This window comes from Syngnathus acus, chromosome 13 (genome assembly GCF_901709675.1).
Source record: "Syngnathus acus chromosome 13, fSynAcu1.2, whole genome shotgun sequence".
NCBI classification, from domain to species: domain Eukaryota; kingdom Metazoa; phylum Chordata; class Actinopteri; order Syngnathiformes; family Syngnathidae; genus Syngnathus; species Syngnathus acus.
Window position 1 is genome coordinate 5410544 of NC_051098.1, and position 9713 is coordinate 5420256.

The following is a 9713-nucleotide window of genomic DNA, read 5'->3' on the forward strand; positions in this document are numbered from 1 at the left end:
TTTGACACATTACATAAGTCATTGATATAGATTATAAACAGTTTAGGACCAAGGACAGACCTTTGAGGTACCCCACATATTATGGGCAAAAAGTCAGATACATGATCTCCAATTTTTACAAATTGCTGCCTGTTACTTAAATAGCTCCTCACCCAGTCCAGACCAACCCCTCTGATGCCATATCTCTCAAATTTGTTGTATAGAATGCCATGATTTATTGTGTCAAACGCTTTCTTTAGAACTATGAAGATCCCCATATCTTGTTTTTTTATTATCTACGCCATTTGTGATGTTCTCTATAAGATCCATGAGTGCCATCGTTGTTGATCTGTCCTTCCGGAATCCATATTGACTGTCAGCTAAAAGCTTGTTTTTTTTCAATGAAGTTGTGTAGTTTTTCTGTGAACAGTTTTTCAAGGATTTTGGAGAACTGACAGAGTAGAGATACTGGCCTGTAATTCGTGTAATGGTGTCTATCCCCACATTTATATAGAGGTATAACTTTAGCTATTTTTCATATCATTTGGAAATTTACCAGATGTAAAAGACATATTGCATATGTGAGTAAATGGTTCTGCAATTTCATCAATAACTTTGGTGGAAAAGTAGTTACCGTGGGTTGAATATCAAATAAGACCAAAGTGTACACTGCCTCTTGGCCAAAGTCAGCAGTGATAGGCTCCGGTTAACCAGCGACCCTGAAGAGGAAAAGTAATCTAGCAAAAAAACTGCGGACGTTATTAGTTATGAAATCACTAAACATCGCAGCCACGTGTGGAATTTGATTTGACATTGAATAAATAGACATTTAAGGAGCAAAAGAATGACAATTAGTCAAACTGTTTTATCTGCTCTCAGAGTGACACCGACATACACTTTTGACATGAAGAAAACCCTACAACCATTTTATTTTCATTTTATCCTCTAACCACAGGGTTTCTCATTTCTTTTGCTTGCCTGTCGGCACGGTTGCTGTCAGACCGTCATATAACATGACATTGACATGTATAGTTTAGTACATGTATAGTACTGTTTCAGTGTCAGGGCTGCTTGCCACACGCTGCTTGCCACACATCTGTCTTCTTGGCACGCACTTAAATCTGAACCACGCTGTGAAGCTTGTTCAAGCAGCGATAAAGGAAAGGTCAACTTATGTAGAAAAATTCAGGATTCTTCTAAATATTGTCACATTTGCAATATGATATTTGCTCTTAGTGAAAATACTTTTTCCCCCTCAGATAATTTATGACAGATTAAAGTTAAATTATTAAAGTCTTCCATGACTTAAACACTACATTTCCTTTCCCCCATCGCTGTCTTTTGTTCCTTCCAATTCTTCTTACTAGCAAAATAAATCCCTGTACACCCTGCACATATGGGGAAAGGCTCATCCAGATCTAGTGAATGAATGAACCACGTGAAATGCAAATATCTGCAAGCACTGCGACAGAAAGATGGCACAGGAACAGCTGTGTTTTGGGTGAGGCTTGTTCATCAAAAGCTTTCCGTATGTTTAAATTATTAGTGTCCACAATGTTTATGTTTTCTTCTTATATAGAACGTGGCTCTCTGTGAATAAAAAAATGGAAGGATGAAATGTCTACATCTGATTTTATTTTCTTCTCAAGAAGTCTCAAGAGCAGTATTGTTAAATAAAGAGTTGGCACATAACTTATTCTTGAATGCATTGTCCTACTGTTATTAAGTATAACTGAACATGCATCTGGAATTATTTAAAAATATTGGATATAAAATACAGTTGTATATGCATATACCACAAACTATTATATACAGTAATGGTATATTTACATATGTAAATGACATGCAAAATAGCTCATCCCTTTCAAGGTAAACGTGCATAATATGAATTGTATTCTTTGTAATTATGTGATAAAGAACTAAAAAAACCTCTGGACCTGGCAAAGGTTTCAGCAACTAATCATCTAATTTGATGTCTCCGCAAATTACTTAACATATTTTCCAAGCTTCTTTAAAATATTGCAGTCTTCTAGTTGTGGTGTATCATTTTCTTTAATAATCTTGTGTTGTTTTTCCTCATCCAATTATCTCAATCTTTCTCTCTTGCAGTCTTTTGATCCTTTATCTGCCTCTTTTATCTCATTATTGTCCACTTGTGCTTTCTATTTTCAAGCCCGTAGCTAAATCCAAGTGCCAGTATTCATTTGTTTGCTCTAATTTTGCATGCATCTGTGTACTTCAACATGCACGTGTTTGGCTTGCATAGTCACATTCGGGGTTTGACCTTGTGCAACCATCCATTCAGTTTCCCTTTATTTCCACACATGACCATGAGAACGTGTGCGTGTGTGTGCATGTGAGTGTGTACGTATTTGTGTGAGTGCGTTAGCGTGCGAGTGCATGTTTGTCTGAGGGGGTATGGATAAATGTGAATAAGGAATTGCATGTTTCCTGGTGTGTTCATGTGATTCAATGCTAGTTATAACTTTGTTCAAGTGTGCATTTGCATGTGTGGGTTGTTGTGTGACTCTGCCGGCAGGGTACCTGTAGGTGCAGTCTTTTCAATTTTGCAGGTCTGGGAGAAGAGCAAGTCATCGGTCGTACAGTGTTTCATCAGCACTCAGCACTCAAGTGCATAGACAGAAAAAAGAAACACAAAAAAATGAATAAACCTTGGTGAAAATGTAGATTAAATACGCATTTGGATGCATAAAACTAATGATAGGTGGTTGAGCGTACCTCTTTGATGATAATGGAAAAAAGGGAACACAAGCAGTGAGTCATTCCATCTTTTACTTTGGTTCCTCCAGCTATAAACATGTAAATTGTTTTAAAAATGTTTTTTTTTATATAGTGCACTATAAACGGGGAGCAGTCAAGCATGCATGGTAACAATATTAGAAACTGATAGCACCAGCAAACTTGTATTTATATCACACTTGGCCTACAAAAATATGCACCAACGGCCTTTGAAGCAAACTGCCGCATCTGTCTGTCCGTCTGCCTATGCAGTAGTTACAACTTTGGAGTTGATAACTTCCGAAAACTACGACCAAAATTCATACGCACATTCCTACTACAGTCCACTTTAACCTGTTCAAATAATTTAAAAAACAACCAGTATAATATTTTTGATTTTCGTGGAGGCGAAGGCAGGTTTTGCCAATGCAATGGAGCTGAGATTTAACTAGGTGAATCTAGAATATCGTGCACAAAACTTTCATATTTTAACAGGTTAAGGTGAAAAAGAAATGCATATGCAGTTTGTTGGACATTTGTTTACCAAAATTTACAGTTGGTTAGAGCATCGTGCTAATAATGCCAAGGTCATGGGTTCAACCCCCATATGAGCCATTGTCCTTAGATATGTGCCCATCTTGAGCTTCGCCAGAACTGAAATGTTGCAATGGTGCAACTAGAACATACTGATCTTAGCAGGCTGTGGTTGTCATTCATTGGTCTCAACTATCAGTTGGTTTATGATTTTATCTTTTTTTAATTTTTTTAAGGAAAATGTGCCTTGTTTTATACCACATGTAACTCCAATGTTGTTTTTGTGTATACACATGCTGCTCTTTGATAAATAATTCACTATAACCATGTTATGTTAAATGGAGTTGAATTTACCTATGCAGCTCTCTCTTACTTGCTGGGCATGTAAATGTGTTACTTGATGTAAAATAGTAATGACCAGAGTTCAATTACTTTTCAGGAATGATTTCCTATGCAGCAGTTTGGATATGAAGAGTGCAGAAGAGAGGAGATGAAAGTATGCGTGCGGGGTGAACGGAAGGAGTACGAGAGGAAGCCAGAAGGTGAAAGGTAGGAGAGGGCTTATATAACAGGAAGTTAAGGAAGGGGTGAAGCCACACAGCGAGGATAACCGTAGACACATCAGAGACATGCACAATAAGAGAATAATGAAATTGCTTATGTTAACTTAAAATCAACATTAGCTGTGATCAAGAATTTCGCAAATAAACAATCAGTACATATTTCCCAATCCTAAATAATAAAACTAAATAGCAGGTACGTATATTCCAATTATCTTTCTCCTCTGGGAGAGAATATAAAACAATGCCATGCTGTCCCATCTCCAGGCTTTCTATATATTTGTGTCTCAATCAGAATTCCTCTTCCTTCTTTCTGTACCGCATCATAAATCTTTCAACATTTCCATCTTATTTCATCCTTCCTGCATGCCACTTCACTTTTATTTGACAAACCTCAAATATCAGTGAGCCATTTATCCACAGCAAGACACACACACACGCATGCACGCACGCACACACACACACACACACAGGGTAGCAGCTGTCGAAAACAACACATCTTTCTTCATAAACGTTTGCTTCATTCTTTGCCAACAGGGCTTTATTCGACTGTTTCCCCTTTCTCAAGCATATGATGCAAACTCCTCTAATGAAGATCAGAAAGTGGGAGGGCATATTTTTGAAGGTTTTCTTGGTTTAAAAAAAGGTTACATAGATTAATTATTTAATCAAAACAAATCACACAAGACATTAAAAAGTCCACACGTATGACATTTAAAAAACTTTCATGCCAACTGAACCAACCACTTTTATACAGCTTAAGTCAACATATGCGTTTGATTTGTCTTGCCACTTCCCAGCTATTGATAGATAAAAAAAATCAATCACTTGAAGAATTGCTTTGCTACTTTGTCAGAGACCAGTGCATGTGCATGATATGAGCAGCTCTTAAATGATAGCTTTCGTCATGAGCAAAAAATCCCTGCTGTCCATTTGCACTGTTGTAGGGAGATGTATTCACTGTAAGGACTCACACACTGCTCTTACAAGGAACATTAGTACCGACAATTGCCCATCACGATGCCAGTCATATCAGCTCGTCAGCACAACACAGAAAAGAGACATTAATCGGTGCTTGGAAGACATGAGCTTAACACCTCATTGAGATCTGGATCTTTTTCGTTTAACCTTATGTTACATTGTGATTGGATTTGGCTTTCAGCACTGGGTCATATCAGAAAAAAAAGAAACCAGCACCTCATATTTAAAAATATTTAATTATAATACTAAAAATATTTAATATATAATATATTTAATATATATAATATTATATACATTATATACATAAATATAATAAATAATATTTGATATAATATTTAAATTTTTCCAATCATATTTACAAAACTGCATTCCTGCTTTCCTATCATTCTTAGAGAATTGTTTTCTGCATGCACAAGGAACTGCCTTAAATTGTCAAATTTCACCAGTGGGTCATATAAAAAAAAAAGAAACCAGCACCTCACATTTCCGGAAAATATTTTTTCTAATCATATTTACAAAACTGCATTCGTGCTTTCCTCATAATTCTTAGAGATTTTTTTTTCTGCATGCAGAAGAACTGTCTTAAATCATCAAATGTCAGATGCACAAAATGTGACCAAAATACTCTGTTTCTCATTTGTATTAGACATGCAAGGTGTATCATAAAGGTTTAAGGACTGGTGCCAAAGATATATTTCAGCCCCAATTAAAAACTATGAGGTAACCCTTAAATACGGGCCAGATGATCAGCCAACATGGTGACAGAGATCCTGAGACATTTGCTTTGTTCAGAGCACACAATGACCTGAGCGTCTGACAGTTCCTTACCAGTTCCTTGCTCTACTGCGGCAAAATCCTTCCTCACCTGACCCGAATTTTAGTGATTCCCCCCCACCCCCTTTTTTCCAAGCTCAAGAGGCTCATCAAGGGAACCTGTTTTGAAGATGTGCTTGACATAAAGATGGCCATGATCATGGAGCTGAGAAGGATCCTGGAAGAATCCTTTCAGGAGTAGCTACATAAGGGAGTACAGAGAAGGCTAGAAAAAGTGCGGTTAGACTCCACAGGGCTTATTTCGAAGGGGAAAACTAGTACATACTTTAGATCTGAAATATATCTCTCGTGACACCGGTCGTCAAACTTTTCAGACATCGCTGGTACAACAAATGCTTTGCTTTACCAGACACATTAACTAAGGCAGAATTGAAAAGGGAAAAATCTCATTTGCAAGTAAAAAGAGACACTTAGTTAGGCTGCCATGTACTCACTGTGACACCATTGCTGTATATTAAATTTGTCAAGCTAATCAAGCAACTCATTTGATGAGCTTCCGCCTGCCTGACTTCCCTTTAAGCAATGTGTTTAGGCTGCAATTACAATGCCATCTTGATCCATTTATTGAATGTGCTAGTCTATGCATATGGATGTGTATGATTGCATGAAAGGCTGTGATGTGACTGTGGGCAGACTTGATAGTCTTCTGAATAAATGCTTCTTTTAAATCCAGATCAAATTGGCTTTGCTGTGTTAAAAAAAGAAAGAAAATAAAGGCAAAACCTTGCAGCGAGGATTCCTTACGGTATGTTTCCAAGACATAAAAAAATAAATAAAAAAACACCATTTTAGTTTTCTATAATATTGTTCGTGATTTCCTAACATTGCAAACCGTATGGATCATTTAGGCCGCAGATTGACTCTGTGGTGATAGTTTTACACAGAAAACATCAAACGGGTTTTGTCCTTTTATGCTTGTGACCAGCACCAATTCTCACACAGTGCTAAAATGACCCAGACGCAGTGAAGTGCTGAGTTGATTGGAGTTTTGTCACAGGTTATATGGCTTCTTGTGACTGGCTCGGAGTCAGCCATCCAGATGAGCTCTAAACATTGTGTTGCTTAATAGACAATGTGTTGCAATAATTTTTGGTGACATTTCCTAAATGTTTACACGAGCAGACAGGTTGTACGAGCTGCCTCTCATATTGGCTGCGCTGCGCTGGCACTTCTTTGCAGTTTGCACTCTGATTTACATCTGCCTTTGGAAAGATGTGATATTTAAAGATAAAATATCAACCAGTGAAATTTGTCTCGGGTTTCAGATTACACACACTGAATTTATCTGCATGCATATACGGTACTACTCCCACAATGTTTAAATTGGACTGTGTGGCAATTTATGGCATTAGATAGATGCAATCCAAGTTGTGCCTTAGTACTTATGCATCTGTCAGCTTCTATGGGCGCACAACTTGTCATGCTTTGACAGTTTCAATACTTATACCCCTGTTTGGCAATTGCGATCAAGAAGAAGAAATAAATGTGACGGAGGACTACTACAACCTAAGGCGCTGTTGCTTTGAGGGAAATTCAATTAAAACCAAATAAATTATTGTGACTACGAAACGACCATAATTATAGTAATGATGCCTGTTAAGGTTGCCTGTTCTCAAAGATGCTGCAAAACTACAAATACCGTTTGTACTACACAGATAACAAGACATAGAGACGCATTCAAAACAACAAACAAAATCAGAAGTGGCTCTGAAGACATGGCATTACTGCATGACCTTTCTCCATCAGACAGTGAAATGGACAATAAGATAAGACAGCACTTGAATATTAATCATGTTATTACTTCTACAATCTGATGATGAACTAGTGTGGCTATTATAAAGGTTATCTTTCATGCGAATTGACTCTGATGTCACATCCATCATTGTTGGTGAACATATTGCAGCAATAGTTGAGAGGGAGTGATTGTTTTGTAAGACTCAGGCTAAAATGTCATGTCCCTATGACCTTTTTCTCCCTTTGTATGTGTATTAAGAACCACTCGCACAGAAGAAAAACATCCAAACGTTTAATATGGTGGTTTAACTGGTAAATATGCACTCCTGGAATTTGCCCAGTAGCACCTGTGGCTTTTGAGCTGCTTCAATGAAGCAAGGTTAACTGACATAATGAAAGGAGTATTTAAATATATTAGCGAAATAATAAGATCTAAAAAGGGATACGGCTCGAAGCAAAAGTCCTTTCACTCACAAGAAACAATAGAGGAGTGGGAAGTACCCGGAAAATGGAACGAGTTTGAAAAAAAAACATGTATTTGACTGATGGGAATAACAGCCAGGTAGACTTTGAAAGATGTGACCCAGCAGATACCTCCACATCAAGGCCTCAGGGGAGCTTGAGAGACTGGCACAACTTCACTAATGATGGGTGAAATGTTTTATCTTTTTGCACATCCCACATTACAAACACTGTCTCTCCCGATCGGTCTTATCACTTTTCCTTATTTCCATCCCTGTCCCCTCATGGTCTCTGTTGTCACATTCCTCCTCTCACATTCTGTCCTCCTGCTCTTGTAGTGCCCCCTTATGCCTCGTGTGGCCTTCCAAGCTGTCATGTTTCATGTGGTGGTCTTGGTGCTGACTTAATGATCCAAAACTGTAGATAGAAAAGAATGATGTGTTGGATCCCACATCATCACACAGCAAGAAGAGGGACTTCTATGTTTGATATAACATTCTGTCTGCATGAATAGAGATTACTGACAGCTTTACTGAATGATGTATAGCGAAGCAACAAGAGCGTGAAGAAAACACACAAGTCCACCAAAGATGTCACCTGCAAAAGTGAATGAATTGTTATGAAAGAACATGAATAAAGATCAATTTTCAGCTCCAGAGCTTCTTTTGAATTCAGGAATCAAAATATAGTATAATCTGAGGATACTTGACAGAGATATAACAGGAAAACCAGGGTCTTAAAATGTACGTTTTTGTTGGTTACGTTGGCTTTGAATACGTGTCTGCGATTCAGATCGTACGAAATCAACCCATACACCCAGTTTGAATTTTGGCATGAGCATATGAAATGGGATTTTTCATTTGTACGGGTGTCAAACACATTTTTTTGTTGTGGGCCACCTCTTAGTTATGGTTTCCTTTAGAGAGCCGTTTCTCTGACAGAAATCATTTTGTGGCCTTGGAAAATTTGCTTACCTTGTTTTTCTTTTCTGGATGTTAAAGATCCAAATGAACAAAAATTCATCATGGCAACCCACTTGATCTTATTCTCTTATTTGCTGTGATGCAAAAGGTTTTGTTGCGTCGGGTATATAGTGCTGTATAAATAATGAACAACATGAAGCAACATTTTCCTTTGTTAAATTAAAGTTAAATCTGCTTTTATAGTGAAGTCACCTCAAATGCATGAAATATTGCTATAATTATTATGTTCATGATATGATCTTGGTGGCTTGGTGGCACCGGACTATAAAGCGCACCTTCAATGAATGGCCCATTTTAAAAACTTTGTCCTTATATAAGGCGCACCGGACTATAAGGCGCACCATTAATGCATCATGTCAGATTTTTAATCCAAATCAAATCATTCTCCATTTTATCTTTTTTATTTCAACTTCAGATCCAAGAAATTACTTTATAATCACAAAATAATGATCCATAGTCTTTTTGAGTCATGATTCATAGTCTTCAGCGGGCCATTTATGATTGATTTCATGACACAATGCTTCGGGCCAGTTTAAATTTAGGAATTTGGTCCATATATAAGGCGCACCGGACTATAAGGAGCACTGTCGGCTTTTGAGAAAATTTGAGGTTTTTAGGTGCACCTTATAGTCCGGAAAATACGGTACCTGCATTCTTTCTTAGCCTACTTTTCCACTCACACCCGGTCTCTACGTCACAGTCAAAGTCACAACCACCCCCAACCTGTCAGATTTTGTGTTTGTTACGTTTTTTCTTTGTTGAGTTGTTATATCCTTTGGGATTTTGTGCCTTTTGTTTTGATTCTTTTCGTCTCCCCTAAAGAGTTATCCTGCCACATATTTGATACACAGTAAAATACTTTTAATATTCCCATCTTGTCTCATTTTGATTCTGTTTCCTGAGTTTC

General features: G+C 37.5%; 1 long non-coding RNA gene across 1 annotated transcript; it reads right to left on the minus strand.

Annotated features, from left to right (window-relative positions):
* Positions 1 to 286: 286 nt before the first annotated feature.
* Positions 287 to 3168, minus strand: LOC119132366. Its single transcript, XR_005099857.1, has 2 exons — positions 2524 to 3168; positions 287 to 1118 (listed from the first exon to the last, which is right to left on the minus strand). It is a non-coding gene; the product is annotated as an uncharacterized LOC119132366 (long non-coding RNA).
* Between the last annotated feature and the right edge of the window lie 6545 nt (positions 3169 to 9713).